At 39.9% G+C, this 26,158-nt stretch overlaps 1 long non-coding RNA gene across 1 annotated transcript; it reads left to right on the forward strand.

The window, feature by feature from the left end:
* Positions 1–21,780: 21,780 nt before the first annotated feature.
* Positions 21,781–24,612, forward strand: LOC108446495. Its single transcript, XR_001861706.1, has 3 exons — positions 21,781–21,829; positions 23,447–23,565; positions 24,219–24,612. It is a non-coding gene; the product is annotated as an uncharacterized LOC108446495 (long non-coding RNA).
* The last annotated feature ends 1,546 nt before the right edge of the window (positions 24,613–26,158 follow it).

A 26,158-nucleotide genomic window follows, 5' to 3' on the forward strand; every position in this document is an offset into this window, starting at 1 on the left:
CCTGGCTGAACTTACTTCTGCTGGGACAGCCACAAAACAACTGAGCCACTGGGAGCAGGAGGTGGAGGGGTGATGTGTGTATGAGCAGGACTGGACATTGCAGAGACAGCATCCAGCTTGTGGAGAAAGGCATTTTAACAAAGCTAGGCCAGTTCTTTCCTGCAGGCTCCCATTGTGGAGTAAGATCATGACCCTTGTTCTTTCTCAAGCAGACATATTCTCAATTAAAGCTGCCTCCTTGACAAAAAGGGTACATATTAGAAAGGGCAGGCTGGGACATGTGATGGCTCCTCCAGGCTCTTCCCCTGCAGTGTAGCTGGAACAATGGCCTCAGGCAAGGCTGCTTATCGGAATAGGGAAAAAACTTTTTCTTGCCACCTTTCAAGATAAGGCAAGGGTGGGAGGTCATTTTTTCCTCTGAGAGTTGGGTTTTTTCCTTTTATAGAGATATCCCCTCTTACAGTTCAGCCAGCATTAGTATGTCCATTACAAACCTGTTTTTGTGAAACATCCCATCTATTTTATATGGTTTCTTAAAAGCAAACCACATATAATTTATAAATGGGGACATGGAGAAACTTTTGGGTTGAAAAAAATAGTATCCTACACCAAAAAAAAAGCAAACAGAGAAGCTGTAACATTTCCTTCCATATTGTGTCCCACTGATATCAGTTGCACATCCCCTATTAATCCAATTACTGGGTCACCACTGCTCTGGCCTCATCAGGTCTTGAGTCTTGTTTGGTCTGAACAGCCTGCAGGATTGGCTCCTTTCATGACCAAACTGTTATACTTACTGGGACAGGCCTAAAGGTAACCCTCAATAAATCTTTCATAAGAAAACCCTTGAGTTTCCTTGTTTCTCAGGAACTAACCCTTCATTTCATATTTTTAAAGAGTTCTATATTATTCAGAGCACTGGTGTTCCTGAATTCTTTAAAGACCCACCAAGATACCAGTAGATGGATGCATAGTCATCCTCTTTGCTCTTGCTAATACAAATATGCAGATCTCGACACAGCAACAAATGACAAAAGAGCACAGGTAGAGTGTCTGGCCAAAGACCTGTACAGCCCCATATGCTGACCCTGACATTTGTGAGATGCTGATACCTGTCTTCATGCTCTTCTGCTCTCCACTCCCCACCCATTTGCTCACCACTCCTGGGACAGGGACAAAAGTCCGTCTTCTCACTTCCCCTTCAGATGGCTGCTTCTCTGGAAATACTTTTGCTTCTCTGTGATACTTTCTGCTTCCATTTCCCAAAGTCCTTTAACAGCTCCTTTACTGCAACTGTGTAAAATTGACAATGCTTTAACTTAGGTCCCATGGGCATGCTTTGTAGGTGCAGCTGTTTGCAGCTGTGGCTTGGTTTCACTATTCTACAGAGAGTTTTGAACACATTCCACAACCAGTCATCTTCCTCAGAAAAGGTACACCATGAGCTGGATACTCAATTTACCTCTGAAGGAATACCCTGCACATACCCCTTTTATATTTTCCCAATAAAGGGCTCGATGCTCATGTAATGCAGAGGAAACATCGCACCCCACCTGCAATTTGCCACCTTCACTGGTCCCTCATTTTCAGAATAAATGTGACTCTCAGCAAGAAAGTGTCTCTTCAAAGACCCTGGGAGTCACTGTGTCCTACAAGATGCTATTTTGCCAAGACTGGGACTCAGATGCAAAAGCATAGGTGTGTGGAAGACAAACAGAAGAATAGACTATTAATGCTTTGACCACAATCCAGACCAGAAATTTTCTAAAATGTAATACCTTTTTTTAAAAAAATAGATATCTTCCTCTTCCTGTGAGTTTTAAGTGTCCAGCAATATTCTGTAACATGGAGCACAGGAGATAAGAGAACAAGTTCTCTGCTATAAAACAATTAGGAAGTAGACATGCAACAAATCCTTGAGCCATGGCTTGGGTTATTCCCTTGTAGTGGTTATAGGGGAGCAACAGTTGTATGGATTATGAATAACACAAGCCCTGATACTCCCAGAGTTTGCTTCTGGTCTCCAGGAGGAAATACCCTCCCACTCTGCAGTGCAGCAGCTCAAGAGCTGTGCTACCATTGACTGTTAGCAAGCTTTCATTCCAGTTAAAGGGTCAAAACATAGTCAAATGAAAATGAATGCTGTGTTCTGTCAGGCTGAGGTGCTTAACACCTTCTTTGCCTCAGTTTTTAACAATAAGACAGGTTGATCTCAGGACAACCAGCCTTCTGATCTGTTAGATGGGGACAGGCAGCAGAATAGCCCCACTGCAGTCCAGGAGGAAGCAGTTCATGACCTGCTGAGCCATGGCCTGATTAGATCTGTGTCTGGCTGGCCACTCCACCATATTTTGTGGAAGGCCTGTGTAATTTAAAGGAAAATCCAGATTTGAATGCATGTTCTAATTTTCTCCTTCTCCAAATTTTTCTTTTTCAACATGCAGTATTTTTATTCCTTTGGATTCCTTGATTCTCACAAAGCAGAGGACACAAGGTTGTTTTATGTTATCAAATAGGTTAGTGGTTGGTCATTTTGTTTTGGTTTGGGGTTTTTCTGTTGTTTTTTCTTATTTCTTCTCAGGTGTTAAAAGCCTTGATGGCCTGTATTCCACACACTGGCTTGTAGTCCATCCTAAAGAGATTCTATCATGGAGCTTTCATAATAATTTGCACTCACTGAGTTGAAACAATAACTTCACCAGTGGGGGTAAAAATGTATAATCTCCTTCCATTTGGATTGCCCTTGGTACATAATGATGGTTAGAATTGTTTTAAAGTACAAATATAAAACTCAGCCATGTATCAACCACTTCCATAGGTGCTACTGCAGAAGCAAAATAAGTTCAACGGACAGTAAGGAATTATCTTAGAGGGATTTTACAGGACACAAGAAAATTAAAAGCTCTAAGGACTTGTATGCCCATGCTTTTAGGTGTTGCCAAGTGTAGAACAGACTGTATTGAGTTATGTACCCATGGACCTGTTTTGTTTGGGGTTCTTTTGTAAATCCAGTAATGCTAATTGTTCTAGTGCACATCGCTGTTTTCTTTGTGAAGCTCTTCACAGCAGCTTTTAACTCCCAGCTCTGTGTTTTAATAACAATACCATCTGGCTGACTTTTTCAGACTTCCCTCTGGGGGTTGAAAGACCGTTTTTTCCATTATAATTAATGAGATTTGGGTGTCCAAAACCCCTGGGCAGTTTTGAATATATCAACCTGCATCTTTTGGGGTTCAGAAGTGCTTTGAGACTTTCAGACTGAAAAGCCATTAAGCTGACCTGAGATGATAGGATGCTATGCAGTCTTAATGCTCAATACTAGTTTCTGTGTAAAGTGGCCAAAGCTTGCTCTGTTGTACCTGAGAGGCAGTGTTGTCGGCTTGGTTAAGAATGAACAAACCTCTTGAGGACCTTATCAAGTACATTTAATTCTTATTCCGGTAATATTGACCTGAAGGCCAGAAAGATATTTTTTTTTTGTTTTCCGTATAAAAGCAACATTTTTAAAGTCTTACATTAGAGAAATATTTGGTACTCATAAAAGTACATAAAATTCCGGCAAACTTCAGTAGCAGCAGCTATCTGTGGTATAATAAATACGTAAAAATTTGCTTCAAAATGCTATGCACAAAGGGTGGCCAGCCTTAAAGTCAGGTTCCAAAAACTTCATATGATCTCAGTCAACAAAAGCCTTTCCATATTTACAGAAGAGATAAGGAAAAAGGGCAGGCAGTTGCTCCTAGTCGTCTTGTAAACTGGATTTCAGCTGGGAGGGCAGACCTTAATTGTCCCTTCTTCATCATTTCTGGCATCTGATGGCTTGGAGGCTCCCACAGCTGGAACATCTGGAACCAGTTGTGTGAACATTTTAATAGAACATCACTCTGGTCACTTCATTCTTAAGCAAACTGCCAAATAGATTGACAGCATAAATGCTGCAACAAACTATTTCTGTGAGTAAGTAAAGCCTGTCTGATGGCAGGTGTATTTCGTAAACATCTGCATAAGAGGGTCTTTGGCATTTATTATGAAGCATTTCTCCATGAAAATTGTGTGAAAATAAAGGTTTCTAAGGCAGAATTTAAAATGTTTTCTATCTACTGCAGGAGAATCCTTTCAGCAGAGCTAAGATAGATGGGCTCACTAAAATAGCAAATGATACAAAAAGAAAGTGGCTTCATGCAGAGGGCAGTTATTTGCACTTAAATGGCAAATAAAAAGTAAGTAGTCAACCAGTTCAAATAATATTGTTTGGGGTAATCTATTTGGGTGTGTTTATCTAATCTATTTATAAGAATCTACATAAAAATCTCTGTATTCAGCTGTTCAGTTTTATGTTGTTTTGGACTTATAACAAAGGTTCCTTCTGTATGTTTCACAGCAAAAAATGGATTTTGAGAAAACTCATGAACTGTCAGAATTTTCGTGCAATAGATTTCTGGACTTAAAAGTGATACCTCAGATATGACTCAGTTATTAGATTTGTAAACTGCATGTGTGAGGATGTGGTTCTGTGCTCAGTGTAAGCAGATACATGTCTTGTACCACCTCTCAAAATAGCAATTTTAACTGCAGGAACTCAACTTTCCCTTGTGCCAGTGTTCACAGGGATCAGATCCGGCTGAAGATTAACCTGCATTTCAGAAAATTAAAAATAAAATACAAGCACAAAGTTTTCAGCAAAATCAATTTGCTTGGCTGAGCCAACTCAATGAAAGGATGGAAGCACAAGGTTGAGGGCAGAGAGGGAACAGGAATCACCCTTCTGGCCCCTATGTGGTCTCAGCTTATGCCTCTAATGTCATCACACTTGATATGAACACACACATACAGAAAACATACAGGCAATTCAGGATATCAGAAGCAGCTGGCTACATGCCAGCATATAATAATTCTTGATAAATCACATTGCTGGCTATTGGATCTAGCAGGGGTTGTGTGTTTTTGAGGTTGTGGGGTTTCTTTAAGACTGCCAGCTCTATATTCTACATGGATTTTAGGCAAGATCAGAGGAATAATTAGCTATGTAAGTATGTGCAGAAATTTCTCTCTTAGTGAAACAGAAGGAAATCCTGACAGACCTAGATGAGATGGAAGAAAGGACAGCAGTTTTCCCAGGAATAAGACATGTGTTTCAGAATAAATGCTGTGTGTAAAGAAAATGACAGTAGACTCAGTAGGACGTCAAAAGATATGGGCATGGTAATGTCTGCATTATTATTTGTTGTGAATTTGAAAGACTGCAGACTGGCCTCTGGAACAGTGTATTAGCTGGGCTCAGCAAATCACTTCTTCCCTTGTTTACTGGTATAAGTGAGCAAAAAGGGAATAATACTGTAATTCAAGGAATTACAGGGAATTCATTGCAGAGAATTTGCACCATGTAGCCAGTTGTTAAATGATATAAACATTAGAAAGGCAAGACCCCACTTATGCTTCTGGAAGGGTAGAACCTTTGTTTTAAAGGGGAAAATAATGCAAACCGATTTGAGAGCAATAATCCAAGAGGGGATTGTTGATTCATGTATCCTGTAAGAAAATCACTGTGAGCTACTGCCGGCTCCTATTTATTTTTACGTGTTTCCACCACCACCCCCCTCCTGAGACAGTAGCTGAACTGTGACTGAAATATTGTTTTTCCATCCCCAGATGGCAGTGCTGCCTTCCAAGATAATAACACTCGGTAGCTCTGGGAGAGAAATGCTGCCGGTCTCTGGCTGTCTTATGTGCCATGTTTCTTTGTTTCAAGGGAAATATGCTACAAATTCTCACGTAACAAGAATAGGGTAATCAAGATGGGCTTTCTCATCCAAGTCTGACACAGCAGCCATCTTCTGTTAGAGGCACTCACCAGATCACAGCCTATTCATGAGAAATGAAGTCTCTGACTGCGAGTCAGAAATTCTGCTGAACTTTAACTGTGCAGTTTCTATTATCTTCTAGGTGGACTAGAGAAGAAATAAGCATGATGGTCGTTATGGCTCTTAAAGGTGCTGTAGAAGAAGACTGTGCATACTAATCCTGGTTCACAAGCCTTTGGCATCTGGCCTAATCCTGCTTCCACTTTCCTCACCAGCACAACCCTTGCCATCCTCAACAGAGCAGGCACTGAGCAGCATTGTAGGTACTACATTAGGCTGTTAAATCTCCCACTGGCTTGCAGGCTGAGATACTGGCTTGGTTGCACTGTGCCTTTCTCTGCACAATTGCACGGTCCCCTTCAGTTACCTGGCACAAGAACTGAGCTGTTATTCCACCCTGGGCTACCCCTGCTGAGGTGTAACAGCACACCTTTGCTGGGCAATCTGGGATGTTCATTACTTTCTCCTAAACATAAAATAAATGTGTCTCGGAGTAAAAGAAACCTGGTGCATAGGGATGGCTGCCAGCTCCAGTGGTGTATTGAAAAGATTATAAGGATGTCTCAGCCCCTCTAGAGAACCCAGGAGAGTCAGTCCTGTTCTCATGGAAAGTGAAGCTCTTTAGCAATTGAAAATCCAGCTGAATGCTCTAGCATGTTGTTCTCTTGTATTTTGAAATGATGAGCAACGTCCTTCCGGGTTGGGAGGGTATGATCTTTTCAAAGATCTTCACTCCCACTGCAGCTCTTTTTTGGGTAGCTGGCAGGAAGCTGAAAAATGACTTGTTCTTTTCCTTCACTGGAGACATTTGTGTGTGTCAAGCTCTCTATAAAAATTTCTGCTACTTTGTGAATATCCTAAATCCCAGGTGGCATTAAAATACACTTCAAGATAATGCTCTGACCCCCTCCCCCAGCCACCCTGTTTGTGGTTTACAATTCAGTGAGGAGAGGCTTTTTCCCACCTTTCCCTGACAACATGCTCACAGAGCCAGTAAGGAAAGATTAAATGCAAGCAGATCTGGAATATGCATTGCCCTTCCCCTGACAAGCCCAGGGCAGAGGAGGACAAGGGGGCTCCCCGGGTCATAGTTGAGCAGGGAGGAAGAAGGAGAGGACAGCAGTAACCGCACGAAGAATCTGCCACAGAGGCTTCATCTGGAGGTGGTGCTGCTCTCTGCTGCTCTTTAATTGGAGCAAGCAGTAAATATAACCTGGCCTTCCCAGTTAATAGGATAAAAGAAATGCAGATTTAGTTCAGAGCAGCTTCTGCGTTGCTAATGGTGCTTGGGTCACAGCTTCCATCCTCAAGCCCTCTTTTATCCTCTTTTATTCCCTTTGATTTTCTACATAGGAAAAAAAAAATCCTTCTCCCAGAAGGAAATATTTATTTTCCCTTTCCAGGTTTCTCTAATTTATCCTCTCTTCACCCCAAATTCCTGCTATGTCCAGAGCCATGTTTTCCAACCCATAACCCCCATGCCCATCTCTTTCACTGACCTCAGAAATTAATAAACCACCCTACCTAAAATGAAGAGATATCAAACATAAATTTTGCATTCTCAGCTCTGCCACAGCTGTAATTTCTCTATTCTTCTCTGCTAGCTGTGGGGTGCTTGGAGAAAAATCTAAAAGTTAAAACTAGAAAAACCTTAAAATCAAACCCATAAGCAATTTTTTTTTTCTAGTGGAAGCACTCAGCCCTCTAGCTTATTGAGAAGACCAGGACCTCCTTATCACCACACCACACACATAGGCCAACAAATAAACATATCTGTAAATAAAATGCAGTAGACATAGCATTTGAAACAGAAGGAAAGGAGCTATCCTTCAAAATGGGGGCTGGATTTCGTGTTATTATCTCAATCAAAAGCCCTCTCCTTCTCGAAAACATTAGCAGAGATGAAAAAGACAGTTTGTTTTAAAAGCTGTATTATCAAACCCCTAAAATATATTTTTTTCCTCCTAAAGTCTGCATACACAGAAAAGAGGGAAAAGGAACTCAGTAATCTCAGACATTTAAAGACACATCTGCTCATCCCCAGAATTTGATTTCAGCTGTCACCAATTCACCTGAAATGATTATATGGGAAGCCAAGCTTATCAACTCCAGTTTCTTATTTCCAGTGATTACAGCACTTTGCAAGTCTGATGGTTTTTGCCTGCAGAATATGGCAGACTGAAATATAATATTGGTTTATTTTTTAAACGACCAGATTTCTCAGTTCAAAAGAAAATCAACACAAAATATAAACAATATTACTGCTGCTTCAGAATAAAGATTTTTCCATTTTCTAGAATAAGTTTGCTGCCAAATCGATGATTTTTCCACAGCTAGAACATATTTTTCATTTAAATGTTAAATACATAAAGTTTACTGAAAACAGAGATATTTTATCTGAAATTAAAAAACCCAGAACAGCCTTCTTCCCTCTAAATTGAAGAGAAAATTTGTAACCACTTTTTATAATTTCCTTTATATATGTACTGAAAAATTACATTTGACACAACTTGGAAGTAGAATCTGCCCTTTTTTCCAATGTATTAAATTGGAAGACTGTAGCAAAACTTGTTGCTATGGTTGGATTAAATCACCCTGACATTAATATTATATATCTTTCACTATTAAAAAACAATGTAAAAAAAGTAAGAACATTTGGTATCTTCTTAAGACCAAGATGGTGCAACACTTTCTGGGATACAGCCATCCCTAGCATACTTGCAGGGCACATGTGGATAAAGGGATATGGTTAAGGGTTTCTCCTTCTTTTGCAGGGAAATATGTGTGAAAAAAAGGCATTGGAGAGTCTAAGAAAAAAAGTACTTTGAAGAAAACTAAACATTATGGGATTAAGGAGAAAGGCCTAAATAAAAGGGGGCTGTGAATTTCCTCGTACACAAATTGTTTTCTTACTTTGCCTATGGAACCCTGGTTAGAAATACACAGGTTGCATAGGAGAGATGTCAGTCTAATCTTGGATTTTCCTTTGAACCAAAATCTTCTGTCTAACTGCCTGGGTCAAAAAGGGCAGCCGTGTTATAGAGCTTAGCTGGCAGAACTTGGTTAAATGTCTGTCTTCTGACAAATCAGTGTTTTTAAAAACAGAAGTGACTCAGAGAGATGTGGGACAGAAAGGCTGTGCATCTCACCTGGCAGCCACTCAACTCTCCAAATCCTCCCAGGGAAGGTAAACTTACAAGGAACATTTATTTTGATTCTGTGGCATGTCTTGTAAATATGCATACTATTAGGACAAAAGGCAATAGAGGACGCCCCTCACCCAGTTTTCCTGGTTTGAGTAGACAGGAATTTGTTTCAGGTCCTCTTTCATAACTTGGCATAACTGGGAACCCTCTCGCTCCTGGTTTTGTCTTTCTGTCATCACTTACTCTGCAGCTGGAGCGTGAGTTTCATTCCAGACATTTTAATTGCAGGATTTGTTAAGACTAGTAATAAATATGACCCATTGCAGTGGCACTTTGTGTTTCAGAGAGATCTTTCTCTGTCTTGCAGACTGACAGATTTTGTTTTCTTTTCTCTCGTGGAAGTACCTGATTCAGCTGGTGAGCAAACACACTGATGTGGCTGAGTGAGCTGGAGGGGGCCATCCACTAGAATTCTCAAGACTGAGCCAGCCTGGCTGCCCATACCAGGAAGCAGGATCACACTGCAATCCGGATTGCTTTTCAGTTGGATATTGTCAATTTCTATTCACTTTTAAATTTTTATTTATTTATTCACAATCACTATCCAGAATATTCAACCTGGACCAGATTCTGACATTTTGAAGGCCTAATTACCAGTCTAAGAAGGAAGCCTACGTTAATTGTCAGTAAGACAGTGAGACTATTATTGAAGTAACTATATTGAAAAAACCTAAATGCCTGTTATCAGCAAGGGAGAAAGTCTGCCAACTTTATGCTAAAGAGAGTTTTTACGCAGAGTGGGTTTTTGATTTGGGAAATTAAATCAAAATACAGACGGTATTTCCAAAAAGAATTATTATGAAGGGATACTGAAAGGGAAGATGAAGCAGGGAGAATAAGAAAAAGCTGCTTGGAAAATTTTTCTCTGGATGCATAATTTTGTTTGAGGGAAACAGAAGATGGGGAAACAAAAAGAGAAGAAGTTGTCTTTTTTTTTTATGCACTGGGATCTGGAGACAGGTTGCTGGGAGTAGCACAGAAGCACTCCTACTGCTTCTAAAATTTCTCAGGGGCTTGATTACTGTAACTTGCTCAGGTTTAAAGAGACTGATGGCTTTATGGCAATGAAGGAATATTTCCATGGGATGGACATTCGAAGATTGTTCTATTTCTACTTTTGCTTGCCTAATTTCACGGGGCATTACCACAGACAATCCAGGAATCTTGATCTCTTCTACTCTTGATGCCTTTTCCTGGTCTTAAAATCAAGAGTCATACATGGTTAGAAGGGGAAAAGGGATTTTACCTTTGTGTTTATTTTAAGGATCCTTAGGTGCACACGTCCAGGTCATATGCATCGAGATGCACCCCGCCGAGTCTACCCCCAAAGATAGGGTATGACCTTATAGGTTTTACTAATTAGCAGATCTATCAAAGATTCCCCAATGAGAGGCTCAAGTGAGCCCCCCTCCCCAAGGAACCTTCCCCTGGATGTTTCTATCTTAGTTTACAGAATGTGTTCTGGAGAGAACCTTGGGGTCTGGGGCACACTGATCTCTAGCTAACATTCTAAAATGTTTAGTCTCTTAGCTTGACAAACAAGTCCAAGACTGTAGGCAAAAAGCACTAAGAATACAGAAGTTGCGAAAAAGTTATAACAGGGGTATAAAGAAAAGGCAAAAAATCTTCATGGCATCACTCTGCATTTGTGACACATTGTAATACTGTGTTTTTACTGTTTAACTGTACACTGAGGGTATTCGGGGTTTATGTAGTCCTATAGACCTTTCTGAAATAATTTTTATTGTGTTTGCCTATGCCAGTGAGGGAGATAAACCTGTTGGAGGAAAGAACCACCTAATGGCACCTGATACCATCACACAGAGAAAATTTTGCCATGAAATCACCTGCCAGCATGTAGCCTGCTCCCTGTGAAGCACCTCCCTAGGGCAGAACTTCTACCCCCAGGTCTTTGTACCATGCAATCTTGTCAGGTGTTTGCATCCAATCCTAAATTTTATGAAAGTAAACAGGCTAAATCAGCTGCCATCCAGTACACTTCATTAAGAGTTAATGTTCAATCATAATTTCCCAGAGTCCAAAGGGAAAAAAATCCAGGATAACTTGAAAGATAATCACAATTTGATACTGATTACTAAATATTGTGGTGGGCTATGACCTACATGACAGGTGTGTCTCAGAAATTATCTAATAAATCATCACTAAGCAACATGGAAAAGTAAAACACAGAAAATGCTCTAGAAAACAATCAGTCAGCTTGTTTCTATTACCTTTGCAATGCTTCTTTCTGGAGTAGGTGTCGGAGAGATCTGTTGGTGGCAATGGATATTTCAACTGACTAAGGCCAGCTCAATTGTTTGAAGATACTTATTCTACTGGGAAATTTATTTTGATGTACACTGATGCTTTAGCCCATTCTGGTAAGAAGAATTTAGGATAGAGTTGATAGGAGATAGTAAAAATACTTCCCAGAGAAAGTGGCAAAACTTCTTTTTAGAAACTCATGAGTTTTGCCCCTCTTACGAAAGTTTTTAAAATATGGACAGTCTTTAGAAAATTCAATTGAAAAATAGTATTTCTCCATCAGATTCATGGAAGCTGCTGCAGTGGGATGTAGGCACTGGGTTTGGTGTACAGGTATTGACCATGCAAGATGACAATATTGATGTTGAACTGAAGTGCTTTCCTTGGAGTCTTCCGTGTGAGAATCTATATGAGCTTTGAAGCTCTAGACATACTACCAAGAATTCCTCCGTAAACCACCCCTTTTTCTCACAGAAACAAGATCATCTGATCCTCTTAGTATTTTTCTGTAATGGAGGATGTAATTGTCTCTTTCCTGATTATTCAGGGTCTTGCCTGTTACAAACTCAGGAGTTAGTACAACTCTCTTTACCTTGTTACTGGTTGTGTGTTCCAAAGATTGTTTTAACTTTCTTGACTGTGTTCCCTCCTGTACAACCTAGCACTGAAGGCTATGATAGAAATTATCACTTGACCTTTTTCTGTGCTCCTAATCTGAAAAATAATCCTAATTTAATTTATGAAAGAATGTTTACTAATTTTTCTTGGCTTGCATGACTTGGATTGTGAACTCAGGTTTTTCTGGTGGTGAAATTCACAGTATGTTTTCAGCCATGCTTTGTAATACATTTCTTCCTTTTTCCATAATGACTCAGTTAAATACTGTTTATCATGGTAAAGTTCCCAGAGCATTTTCTCTTTCTATATCTACTGGGTCATCTTTGTTAATGCTCATTAAGGGTCTGTACCAAACTCTAACAAAGTAAAAGGAAACATTCCCCTTGGAGGAATCTGACTTTGGATCAAGCTCTCAAACCCCATTTTCGTTTTAAATGGCTTCTCTTTCCTCAACCCTCCTACATCTTTGCAATGCATTGAAGGAAGGAAAAAGCTAACACTATTGCATTATCCTTTTCCTCATTTAAAAGCAATGCTTTTAGAAGGAAATAAATGTGATGTTGTGTACTCACTTATAATAGCCATGGGTAAAATTATGCTGCATTGGTTATTGTTCTTTACATATATTACCAATTGAAAAGGAAATGAAGTTAGAATTAATGGACCCATTTGTACAAACATGATTGTTAATATTAATATGCAGGGTAAATCAGTTGGCAAGAGCAGAAATAAATTACTGAGTGTCTCAAACACAGTATTTCACTAGAGACTAACTGCACAGATGCTGAAAACAAAATCCTGTAGTTAAACTGGTGTGTGGGGAGGCTTCCCCTAGAGTTCAGGAGAAATATCAGAGTGCAGATTCCCCATAGTACACTTCTATTGTCCAAAAGTAGACAGGTGTTGCCAGGAGATTATTAGCATTTTCTGAGAAAAAGCATTCTGCAAAGGAAGGAGCTGGTGGAAGTAACAACCTTTCCTTCTATGGCCACTGGGTTCACATTGCAGCTGCAGGACATTCTAGACTGACTTTTCATTTGAAAAAAATAACCACAGGGAGTGGGTTGGCTTTTTTTTTTTTTTTTTGGTAGGCTCAGGCAGAATTGTAATAACCCAGTTTTTGAACCTGGCCTGCCTGGGGAGTGCACAGCTTTACTTCCTCATACCTCCACTGTAAGGGCACACAACACAAGCAGAAAGACTGCAGATATGGTTATTACCCTCAGATGTGCAACGTCTTAGGACAAAACCCTGTTCCTAGCTAAGAGGTAAAGCTTTGGAGAGCTCAGTGGGAATCTTAGTAGTAGAGTAGAAGTTTCAGTAGTCAATTTATCGTGTTTATAAATTATTCCTCTAAAAACATTCCATTTGTGATCGTCCCTTATGATATTGAAAGTAGTATTTTTGTGCATCAAGCCCAAATTTCTTTTAATTATTGATTACCTTCCAGGCCATTAACTTTTTGGGAAAAGGAAAGACACCCATCATAACCACATAATCTCCTTCATTACATCTGATTCTTTCAAAAAAAAAGGTGTGATAGTTTTGCTGGCCTATTTCAGAGCTGATTTTAAATTACCTTACTGAGACAAAGCTATCAATCTCTTAATCTGAAGAAACTGCAGATCAATCCAGAGCTTTCTTTTTTTATATAACAAGAAAGGGCAATTTTCCTAAAATCAAGGAATCCTCTTGAACATGGCCTTTTTTTGTTTATGTGAAATACTCTAATATTTTTTCCTTTTATCCTTTCATCAAGATTTTCAAATGCAACAGTGGAATAACATTAGAAAAAAACCCCATGACAATCACTAAAATGTTTTATTCTGCATTTGAATCCCATTAATAAGAATTAATTGAATCCCATTGATAAGAATCCCATTAAAACTCAACATTAAAGCATTGTTTGCTGGAAGAAAAACTGAGGCAAAGCTATCAATCTCTTAATCTGAAGAAACTGCAGATCAATCCAGAGCTTTCTTTTTTTATATAACAAGAAAGGGCAATTTTCCTAAAATCAAGGAATCCTCTTGAACATGGCCTTTTTTTGTTTATGTGAAATACTCTAATATTTTTTTCCTTTTATCCTTTCATCAAGATTTTCAAATGCAACAGTGGAATAACATCAGAAAAAAACCCCATGACAATCACTAAAATGTTTTATTCTGCATTTGAATCCCATTAATAAGAATTAATTGAATCCCATTGATAAGAATCCCATTAAAACTCAACATTAAAGCATTGTTTGCTGGAAGAAAAATTTTCATGGCCTTGATAAAGAAAAACAAAAACAACCTTGGCTTTTCCGGCTTTAATCAAGTAATTTGTGACCCAGTAAGAGCTCTCTACTGCTGAGTTATTTTCGGAGCATTTATCACAGGTGTTTCACTTGTGTCCAGCACATCCTGATTCTAATCTTAATACTCTTAACAATAGTAGGGCAGCTTTTGAGAGCAAGCAGACTGGCTCTCCTGGTTATTTTGTACTGCATTCTTACACAAGCATTATTTATTTGGGATTTGAGTACCTTTTCCAACATTCATTTCACCTAAAACAATCTCTATCCACATAGGGGGCCTTCTTGCATATCTAAGTTGTATGAAGAGAGACATTCATGGACAAATCTAAAATGTAGGCCACTTCCTTTGCTTTTGAGCAGTGATCAGTGTGCTGGACAGCAACCATTTGAAGGAACATTCCTATTCTGGGTGCTCACCACTTGGGGTCTTCTCATCCAGTTGACTGGCATCTGGGCTGTATTGTGGGCTTCAATCATGATGTCATATAAACAGAAGCAGAAATAAACCACAGTTCTCTAATTAGCCTCATTAATTCATTACTTGTGAGAGCTCCTGGCTTCACTTGGTCCTATGATGGATTGCGGCAAATGCAGTGTGCATCCCAAGCCAAAGGCGGGGGCATGTAAGGGCAATGTCCATGAGATGATCTTCAGATCCAGCATTGGATATTTTTTTTTAAGTACTTAATACTTTTTTATGTACTCCAGATCATTTTTCTTCAAATGATTATGCTTTTACTGTGTGATAAATAAGACTCTGCCTGAGGATACCAGAGGGCATGCAGCACCAGAATAATATCTTTGCAACATATTTTGAGTGGTGATCACACCATTTCTAGCTCACCATATGGCTTAGTGCAGCTGTCCTAGCATTAAAATGACCTTCTTCATTACATAAAGGTCACAGATGCAGAATTCAACATTTTGTAACCCTTGGCAGGGGTACAGGTTATGCAGGGAGTACACCTGTTGTCCTGCCTGCAGTTCAGTACACCGTCACCCATCAACTGATTGAAACACAGGGATTGAAATTTAGCTTGCATTACTGTAGATAACATCAGTTAATAAACTTAGATGTTATCAAACAGTTTAATGTGCTGAGTTTAATAAAGAAGAATGCTAACATACTAGCATCAACTTCTTTATAGGTTTTTCTTTGTTATCCCTAGTAAGCAGGACTGCTACATCCTTCTTTACTGAACCTGGTAATATTAAGTTAAGGCAATGGCCAGGTGTTTCTGTACATAAAACAGTTAAATTTTTCTTCACTCAGAGAAGAAGTTTTTTGCATATTAATAATGAAATGGAGAGAATGCCCAGTTTTCTTCCCCCTGCCTTGTCCTGTAGAAGCTGGTCTGCTAATGAAGGGCTGAACTGGATTTCCCTGCTGTTTTCCCCAAATTAGCAGAAAAACCTTGGGGTGTTCTTCAGTGTGTTTCTCCTGCTGCTTCTTGCTGCTTCAGTCAGGCAGCATATTGAACAAGATGGAGTACATGGCCTCTTGACTTAATCGGGATTGTGAAGGTCAATAAAGGGCATGGATTACCACTAAAACACATTTCTCTCATAGCAGTGCTCAACATCATTGCCTTTTGATGGGTATTGCTAGAAAAAAAAAGCTGTAGTTGGCTTGAACCTCTGAAGAACTGCTAGATAGAATGTTTTAAACAGCGTATTCTAAGAAATCGAATCAAATAGAACAGATCTGCTATTTGCGTCGGAAGGGACCTACAACTAGTCCAGCTGCCTGACCACCTCAGGCTTCCCAACAGTTCAAGCATGGTTTTAAGGGCATTGTCCAAATGCCTCCCAAATATTGATAGGCTTGGGGTGTCAGCCACCTCTCTAGAAAGCCTGTTCCAGTGTGTGACCACTCTCTTAGTTAAGAAATGTATCCTAAGTCGGGCTTGATATTGCTCTTTCCAGCTGACCATCCAAAAGCACTTTGGGGCAGCCACTGCAAAATTCAGTAGTCCTTTTGGAGGGATCAGTACAATGTTAATATATTGAGGAATATCTCAAAATCAGTTTCCCTCAGCCAGTCTCAGAGCAGCCTATCACTCATAGTATTTCTGCCTCCTCTGTGTGTCTTCCTCAGCCATGAGCTTTCATAAAAGCTACTGATTTGGTTGGTTTAGGATATAACCAAAACATGCTCTCTGACAACCTGATTGAACTTGTAACACCTAATGTGGGAGCATTTCTTTTAAAAAGCACGCCAATCATCGATCTGGGATGTGACATTTTTTCTAATAATTAATAAAAAACTCCCAAGGCATGTGAAAAGTTGACACAAATAACACCCCAAACCAAAAAAACACCCTAAAACTGAATTTTATTCCCACAGGTTAGGGACAAAAGAAGTGAAACGGCACTGAAGGTAAAATACATGATGCTCAGGGAGATTGGCACAGCATTATGAAACATCTAATTTCAGCTACCAAAGGGGCTTGTATTGATTTTTCTTTTTTTCAGTCTCTGTGTGTTCTTTTATAGAGACTTCAAATAGAGTCTCCATTTTGCTCTTATGAAAACCACGTTTCTTGGAGGGCAATGTGGGGGAGGGAAAAGAATACCTCCTTCTGCTTGAAAAATAGCAGCCTACTTAGCACTTACCAGAGGATTATACACCCTAATGTTCTGAGAAGCTCCTTTTCAAGTACATAGAGGGAAAATGGATGCCTTGGGAGTATTTAGAAAATATTTAAATCCATGCAGGCTGCTGAGTGTTTTCACATTTGTGCATTGTGAGAGACAGATCCAGATTCTAGCCATCACTTTTGGAGCTATAAAATTTAAATTGAGGGCAAAGAACATGGAGCAATTCAGAAATACCTCTATTTGTAGGTCATAATTGAAGGTATTGAAAATGTTGTTACACAGAAAATATTCTCTCTTCAGGGCTGCCCCAGCAGCTAGAGTCTGACTCCTTGATGTTCAGACAGGGAATATGGAAAACTCCAGTCATGATCCAGGTCTGAGTGACTTAAAGATCAACTCTTCATTAAGACAATTTTTTCTGACGGTTTAGAAAATCCTAAATCTTTTCAGTATCAAAGGAAGCTATATTAGCAGCACCAATGCCTGATTTTATTCCTTTTTTTTAGAGAGGTTGTTATTCTTAAGTAAAAGATGCAGAAGTTCTAAGAGGAACATAACACTTATTAATATATAAATTTTACTTCAGCCTGAGGAAGGGAGACAACTCACCTTTCTTTACTTTTCCCTAGCTGGTTTTTGAGCAGAGGCTTTAACCAGAGTCCCTCCAAACTTTTGCCTCCACCATGCCTTCCTAACAGCTGGAGAAGTGTCATATTTTGTGCAGTCACACACTTGTTTACAGTTGTTCCCTGCACTCTGGTTCAGAGATTTAAAATGGCCAGAGATCCTAGCAGACGTATGGCTTCCACTGGATCCCTGAAAAATTACTTTTTCTATCGCTTTTTAGGACAATGTTAAAAAAAAAATTAATTGTGCTAGAGTTTTGGCAGAGGAAAAGAAAAATACTGTAAAAAATACTATTGCTGTTTCTCAACGTTTGGCACTGTAACAGACCAAAATTTGAGCCATCCAAATGACAGTTTTAGAGAAGGGGGAGGGAAGGAAAGACAGCAAAAAAATTCTCATTGCTCAAACAACTTTCTGTTTTACCCCACATGTTATCTGACAGAATTAAAAATCCAGCAGGAAATTAAACCTGTACACCTGACAAAGAACTGCTTAGATGTGATGTGTGATTATAGATGACTCATTCCCATTCTGGAAGACCGGCCTCCTTTAAAGATTCTAGAAAGCTCTATTTTCTTTATTACTTTTTTTTCACAAAAGACATTTTACATCTTCATTTTCTAAATACGATCTATAGACAGTGTTTATTTAATACAAAATAGGAAGCATAACAAGCTTCTTTTAATTTTATTTCCTAGCTATTCAAGTGATTATGAATTTATATACCACATTTTTAAATTAAAATATTTAATACCCTGTTTTCCAAGACTATGGAAAGAATTGCTTCCTAGGTGCCTGTGAACTGTATTTTTAAGCTTGTGTGGAGATAGCTGGACACTACTGAAAAAAAAATCAGTGCAGTGACAACATTGCAAGCAACATAATAACACTTAACCCTTACATGGCAGCTCTTGCATAAAACTCTGCAGTGCCTTCACAATGACTGAAATGATTATTTTTCATAACACCTCTAAGATGCAAAGAACAGCTGCACAATGAGTACTCGGCAAAGGATGGAATCACCAGGGGTGATCACCTCCAGTGCCGAGGACCACCGTTAGTTAAAGTCTTCATCAATAATAAACAAGTTCAAGCAGTAAGTTGGTTCTATTACTGAAACTATCAAGGGATTTGAGTTTTCAGCATGTTGTTTCTGAGCTGGAATTTATCCAAGGTATCCAGGCAAACTCTGACTTTCAGAAAAATTACTGTTACGTGATCAAAAGAGGGCATATCCCAACAGTAGGCCCCATCAAAGGATTAGACCTGCAACACCAGGGTGCTCTTTAATAAACCCCTATCAGGGTATTGACTCCATGCAGTCTTAAAAGGAAGACTGCAGTCTAGTGAATCACCAGCACTGTTTAGTGCAGACTGAGTGTAATGTCACTTCACTTGAAGGATTTGACATGATGAGAACACAAAGTGGTGAGATGTACAGCCTACAACCACCAAGGACTTGTGCTTTCAGGAAACACATTTAAAATATTGTACTAAATTTACAAGGACTATATTCAACTCACTGCTATACTGGGCAGTCATTACCATGGTAAGCGGTGCACCTATAAGACTAAGAAGAACCTGCACACATTACTGTGAGATCCTCTTATTGACTGCTTATAACATTAAACAGCTTGAATGGTTCAGAATAATGGGGTTTTTCTGCTCAGGTGCATCATTTATTTGTTTTTTAATGTTTAAGATGTTTCCAGGATTGGTATTACCAACAACAGAACATTTTCTCCCCATTAAAAGGTAAGGTGTTTGACTGAGAAACTCTCTGTTGTATCCTATTCTCTAGTTGTTATTGATTTCTCACATCTAGTAATAATTAGGCCATATTTTTATTCTTTTTAGTATCTTTTTCCTCTAGTAGGGCCTTTACTACACATATACACTTCTACTCCCTAGAGCTGTTTAAATCTCCTGTGGATGGTCCCAGCACCTGTACCTCCTTGCCTGGTTGTCTGATGAGGGTTTCCAGCTGCCAGGTCCTGACAAGGCTCGGGGGTGATGCTCAGGTGTCCCTGAGCTCGGGAGCCCCTTGTACAACTGGATCTAACACTCACTCCAGAATAACCTCAGTCACCACCACTGCCACCTCATGGACTATTGTTTTGAAAGATAGAATACCTTGCTATTTTTGTACAAATCAGTTACAGACAGCCAAAACTACATGTTTATATTACTGTAAGTAGTAACATAAATTTGATGGCAAAATTCTGACATGTTCCAGCAAATGGCCTGGATTTGACAGCCTGTCTCCTTGTCCAAGGAACAACTTTCTTCTGCTGGCCCCTCTCTAGAAAACAGTTCTTTTTCTCTTCAGTGGGAAGAGGTTGGACCAAAACACAGACGGGTGAGGAACTGGAGATAGGAGATGTACAGAAGAGAAGACAGAGCATAGGACAATAGTGAGAGCTAGAACTGGGAACAATTAATTCCAACAGAAGATCTGTAAGGGAAAGAAAACAAGAGAGTGGGGAGTTACTTTAAAAGGAGAGGAATTAAGGAATGAAAAATAAGACAGCTTTTTTTTCGGTGGCAGTAGAATGGGAAGCATCTTAGGCATGATGATAGAGGTACGCAGTGGAGATAAAGGATGAAAAGAGGTAGGCAAGATTCAAGAACAGGGGAGATGAACATTAGTGTAACAAAACTTCCTGAAATGGCAACTCTTGATACAGATTTCAGTAGAAAACGATCCCTTAGATTTTAAGGGTTTTTCTCCCCCTCAAACTTGCACAAGTAAGGCTTTGCTCAAAGCTTCGTAAGACAGCTAAGATATGAACTCTGATTTTAGGAAATGACAGAATCAACAGTGGCTGTTTCTGTCAGATTTTATCAGGTTTGGACATTTTTTTTCTTATGTTGCAATGGATGGCTTATATTAAATCTGGGCAGTTTTCTAGGGGGGGAGAAGTAAATCTATAGCTATTCAAAATTAAAGGGAGAAGCTGAAAAAGAAGGATCAAAGGAGGGGGACATCAGTTGGAATGGGTGCAAGATTTTGGAGCCTTTTCTGAACTGTATTGTTGGTCACAACTGAGCCCAGTCCAATAAAGATTGAAAGTGATAGTCATCTTCTGGCATATGAAATGATTCAAGTCTTGATAGAAAGCAAAGTATAACTTTCTTGTTTTGACAGAAAAAAAGAGCTCTGAAAACAAACTCCATAGGTATGGAATTTAAGTTTTATTGCTGACAGCTGGGACATTGTGAATCCCATGTGGTGAGAGCAGAAGTATAGACACCACACAAAGTTTTAGCACACTGGGGACACCTTCCAGGGGAAAAATTATGTTGCTTTCCAATGACCCCTACCTGGAAGATTACAGGCCACTTCCCAGACTCTTGACACCAGTGGACCTGACACTACTGCAGGATAACTGCAATCCCCTTGCATGCACTACTGGGAAGTTGCAGAAGTAGGATCCTTGGTTTCTTTTTTGACCAAATAAAAGGTGTAAACTAGTCTGCTTTGCTAAAGCCCTTCTTAAATTTGCAGTAGCTTGGCTTGTAGACGACTGAGGGGATTTACAGATGTGTACAAAAAACAATATCTGACAGCAAATTCCTCCCTCTTGTATCATCACCATTGCTGGGATACCTTGCAGCATCCTTAGGGAGAACATGTCTTTCCAGTCCTTCACTTGCTCAGCTCAGCCCTCTGATGTGGTTGGTGATTCGTCTCTTTTTGTTCTACTTGAAGAGCCTGTCTCTTTGATGACAGTCTTTGATGTTCCTGTTTAAGATTCAAAGATATTGCCTTTTTCTACCATTAAAAAGAAAGTTTTAAAGCAAAGCAGAGGTCATAGTAATAAATAGAGTTCATAAAATCAAACAAAATTAATTAAGATTGTATCATCAGATTCCTCATAAGTTTCTAGTGCAGTAAATTCACTGATAGTTTAGAGATTTTTCTGTATACGTTTTTGAATTTAGGTTTGAGGGTTTTTGGGTGTCCTGGGTTGCAGTGTGTTCTATTACCATCCTCATGAGCTGGTTACTTCTGAATGACTCAGATATAACTCCCTCCGGACTATCTTCTGTTAATGAGCCTAATCAACACTTGGCTTTGCGACTCATCATCCCATTGTGAGATGCTCCACCCAGAGGGAGGAACCACGCATTCCATCCTGGATATAATCTGAGATTCCAAACACCACAGACAACCCTTTCCACTGGGTTCCCAGAGGACTGGAGCTACACAGCCACCACTGGACCTTCTGAGGAAGAGCAGCCCCTTTCTACAGGATCACTGCTTCAATAGAACCACATGCACCACTTCAGAGGACTGCAGCCACCATTTTATCAGACTGCTACCACCACCCCGACCAACATGGTGTCAGGTTGTATCCTAACTCTGTCAGTTTAACCCAGTGCTTTCTGCCTTTATTTTCTTTGATATCCCTATTAAATTGTTATTCTGACTTGGTGCCTCCCAATGGTTTGTTTTCAAACTAGTACATTGGGTTTGGGTTTTTTAGTACTACTATATGTTTACACAATTTAGATAACAGATAAATTATTGCAGTTTCTATGAATCACTTCAGATGGTATTCATGGATTTATTGCAGTCATTATAAATATAGTTTCAACTCTTTCTGATGTAGCTTACCTTACTGAAAGACATTATCACTGCTGTTGAGAGCATTTGTTTTCAGAGAGGAGAGGTCTCCTAATAATGTCATTCACCTTTTTTCTCCTTGGGAATTCCTCCAAATCATTTCTTTCTGGTTCCTGGAGGATTTACCTAGACTCTGTAGTGGCACAACAGTGGCAAAATAATTGTAAGAAGATATCCCCAGAATCTACAATTTATTTTACTGGGGAGATACTGACAGTTATGGACAAGAAAAAGTCTTTTCCTTCTAAGGCAATGAATTTTCCATTGTGGCAATGCTTTCAGACACAGGAAGTTGCAGTGCTCAAGGACTGAAATGGGCTCTCTGCAGAGCTGTGTGTCATTCACTACCTTGGCTGTTGGGCTTATTCCCTCTCTGTTATTCCTAACTGGTGTCATAGATCGTCCCTTTTGAATTTTAAAGCAATGAAATATGCCATTAATAGAATAGACTCCCTGACTTGCATGAGTTTGAATGATCAGAAAATCCATTCCCCAGTAGGGATTTTTAAACTGTAATGAAGAATTAAACTCTCGCTGCATGTCAAGGAGCCTGCCAGGTTTTCCTAAGCTCTTTCTCTTATAAGGTAGGAGAGGGCAGAGAGTCCAGCTGTTAATGGAAATTATAGAGGAGAGCTAGAACTTTGCCCAGCAGAACTGCTTGGGCTCTACACAGGCCAGTGAGCTGTAAACAAGTTCAAAAAATGTGTGCTTGGAAAGGACTGTACATGCATTATGTCACTGTATATATTTTCCTCAGAAAGCACCAAATTAAGATTTCAACCATTCTGATTGGCATTACAATTTGGATGATGAGCTAGGAGAGGATACTTGTGCAATTTCCAGAACAACGTGGTTGTATATAGAAATTTCATTGTTAGAGTGACTAATGGTGAAATTAGGCTTGTAATTTTTACAGCAAAAAACCCCCAGCTCTTCCAAAAAGCATCAGAAAGTGGAAATTTCATCTCTGAGGAGTCTGACACAATTTTGTGGGGTGTTGAAAACATATTAGCTATAAGCTGTAGTTCTATTCAGAGCTTCACTCTATAAATGACATTGTAACTGCTTTGTTTAAAGAAGCAAGTGAAGATTTGTAATTTGTGCTGCAGGATTCACTGAAGAGAGTGGGACATAACAAGCAAGCATCATCTTGCCCATTACTTGGGGAAATGAAATATCTATTTAAGGCAAATGCTTTGAGGCATGTAAATTTTGAAGTTCAGACTAGTTCTCAAACAGTATAGATTGAATATGTATAAATAACTGGCAACAGTTACACGGTGATATTAACCCTCATAAAGCTGTTATCCCAGCAATGCCTCTGCTTGTCATCTTCCAGGATGTATCTTTGAAGATTTGTGTTGGGAATTACAATGATGGAGAGTATGAGACAAGTCCTGTACCTTCCCCAGTTCAACAAGATTCTAAGGAAGGTCTGGGGCCTTCAAGATCAGAGGGGTAGGTAAAGGGAACCACTGAGATTCAGCTGAGTACAAGCAACTCACCTCTTACCTGTTCTTCAGGATAAATCAGGGAATAGGGGAAGTGGGAAACAGGGCAAACTGAGGTCTGATAACGTGTCAAGGGCGTATGGTAGAACAGACAGAGGAAGAGATGGGCAGGTGTCTGCTCCTCTGCCCGTGCCTTGGCTAATGATGAGAAGTGCAGCTACCACCATCCACAGCCCAACAGGGTACCTTACCCTGCACCCACAAGGTAAGCCCAACCCAATGACACTAGAAAAGTGCCTTTAGGTGAGCCACAATCCAAAACTCACAGCTGGTAACAGCCATTTACAAATAACCTCATCTTGAAGTACCAATAGTTTAGACAAATATTCTCCACTACATGACACAGGCAAAGAGATTAACAAAGAGTGTGGTCTGGGCAAGAGAACAGGAAATGTGAACAGCAATCTAGAGATAGACATGGGGTGGTGGGGCCTGGGAGAAGAAAGAGTGAAAAAGATATGCACTGGGCTAATACCTGTAGCCTTTCAAACCCCCCACCTCTCCCTGTTGCCTTTGCTGCTTGCACACATAGCTTGACAGTTTCTCTAGTTAAATTATTAGTGCTACTTTCCTCTAATTTTATTTGTGCTTATTTTGCAGCCTGAATATATACTTTTAAGATTGTCTCTGCAACACTGAGAAGCACTACATGAAACAAGTTGCACGAGAACCTACCAACATGGAGGCAATAAATTCCCTACTTTTTAGACATGGGTCTAAGGAGCAAGAATAATAAAACACAATGGGTGAAAGCAAATGAAAGAAAAACAAACAAATCTGTAAGTAGAGCTTCTTGGGGTGGCTTAGAAATACAGCTTTTAAGGTAGAACGATTATTAAAGTGTGTTTTCACTTTGACTGTATTTGTTAGGCTTGTGCCAAATTCTGCCATTTTCCTGGCATTAACACAAAAAGGGAGCACCTGCATCTCCTTCAAAAATCTGAAAATTCTTGTCTTAAATAAAGCCTTCAGACAGTAAGGCATTTCTCTATCATGTGTTGTTTTCCTTTATCAATTGACAACCTGGATCAAGAAATGAATTTTGGGGTTTGTTTATTTGAGGATGTTTTCCTTCCCAGGGGCTTTTGGAACTTGAAGGTAGAAAATCCTTACCTAGGGTTATATTTTGTGCTTGAACAGTGAAATTGCATTCAGTTTTGACTCATGTGAGAATTATTTATAATAATTAATTTCCTTCAGTAATGTGTTGATTTGGAAGATTCTTCAGTGTGTTAAAACTAATGTCTAAAAATGTTCTACAGAGGATTGCTCACTAGCTTGAGCACCATCTCTAGCACTAGCTGCATCACCTACTGCGTCCTAAAATATCTCTGGACTCAATATATCACCAGTGCCACTGTCTCACTTTGCATGGGTCATCCTTCCCATTCCCTCATATCTGCTGGGTGGAGAAAAATACACAGAGCTCTCTGGGATTACAGTTGGGACCAGCCCCACTCCTGAGGTGAGATGATGAGGAAAGTCACCATGGGGAGTTTCCAGATTCCTCACTTCTCCTCTGTGTATGAGTGTTAAGTGCAGGAGAAGTCCCAAATGACTATTTGTTGGACTTGATTCTTTGGCACCATCCCTTGTGTCAGAGACTGAAAATAGTTCATGCCTCAAACATTGATATAAAGTTTTGCTCATTATAAAGAAGCTACAGCTGAAGAAGCTTCCCTGAAGAGTGGGACTTTGAACTGAAAGTCAAGCTGTTGATTAGATAAAGGAAAAGGCATTGTTCAATCCTCTCAGGCTGAGGGAAAGGTATGCATCCACAAAGGCCAAACCCACCGGCTGCAACTGTCCCCAGCTGAGTTTGGGGTGGGGGAGAGCCCAGCTCACAGAAGCCAGGGTTACACAGACCCCCCCCAGCCGAGGGGGAGGAGGAGGTTTTGGGTGCATGGTGCAAACTCTGGTGAGAGGCAACAAACACCCATCCTCCCATTACACAAACTGGGCCAGCTGTGGAACCCCCAACCCCACAGGGCACATCCACAGGACTTTCCCATGAGAGGCTTGGCCCCACAGGGCTGCACGTGGTGCAACAGACCCAGAGTGTGCTGTGAGAGACTGACCCCACCCCAGGGGGACATGGCCAGACGTGCCCACCCACGACAAAGTGGTGATATTTTCCTTATTCTGTCCCTGTCACTCTTTCTGTCCTCCCCACCTATCTTCTTTCTTCCTTACTCTCTCATATTTACCATCAAATAAACCCCTTACTATTGTCACTGGCATATGGTCTTGTTTGCACCTTAATTTGGGCAGAGACATTTCTAAGAACCTTAAAACTGGAGCATAACACCTTGGAACAACAGACTTTTCCTTTATCAGCTGCTTGTGAGCAGCTATGCTGTAAGATGTCTTCTCTGGAGGTATGCAGTCCTCATACTAAATGCTGGGTTTGCTATGAAAAGGTATGCCATACTTAAATTGAAAGGCCAAAGTTCTGAAATATAGGATGTTCCTGTAATTAGCTTGTCTGTGTAATCTTAATTTACATACAAATTTGTATGGACAGCTACAGTTCATAGAGC

This window comes from Corvus brachyrhynchos, unplaced genomic scaffold, assembly GCF_000691975.1.
Source record: "Corvus brachyrhynchos isolate BGI_N302 unplaced genomic scaffold, ASM69197v1 scaffold32, whole genome shotgun sequence".
Classification (NCBI taxonomy): Eukaryota; Metazoa; Chordata; class Aves; order Passeriformes; family Corvidae; genus Corvus; species Corvus brachyrhynchos.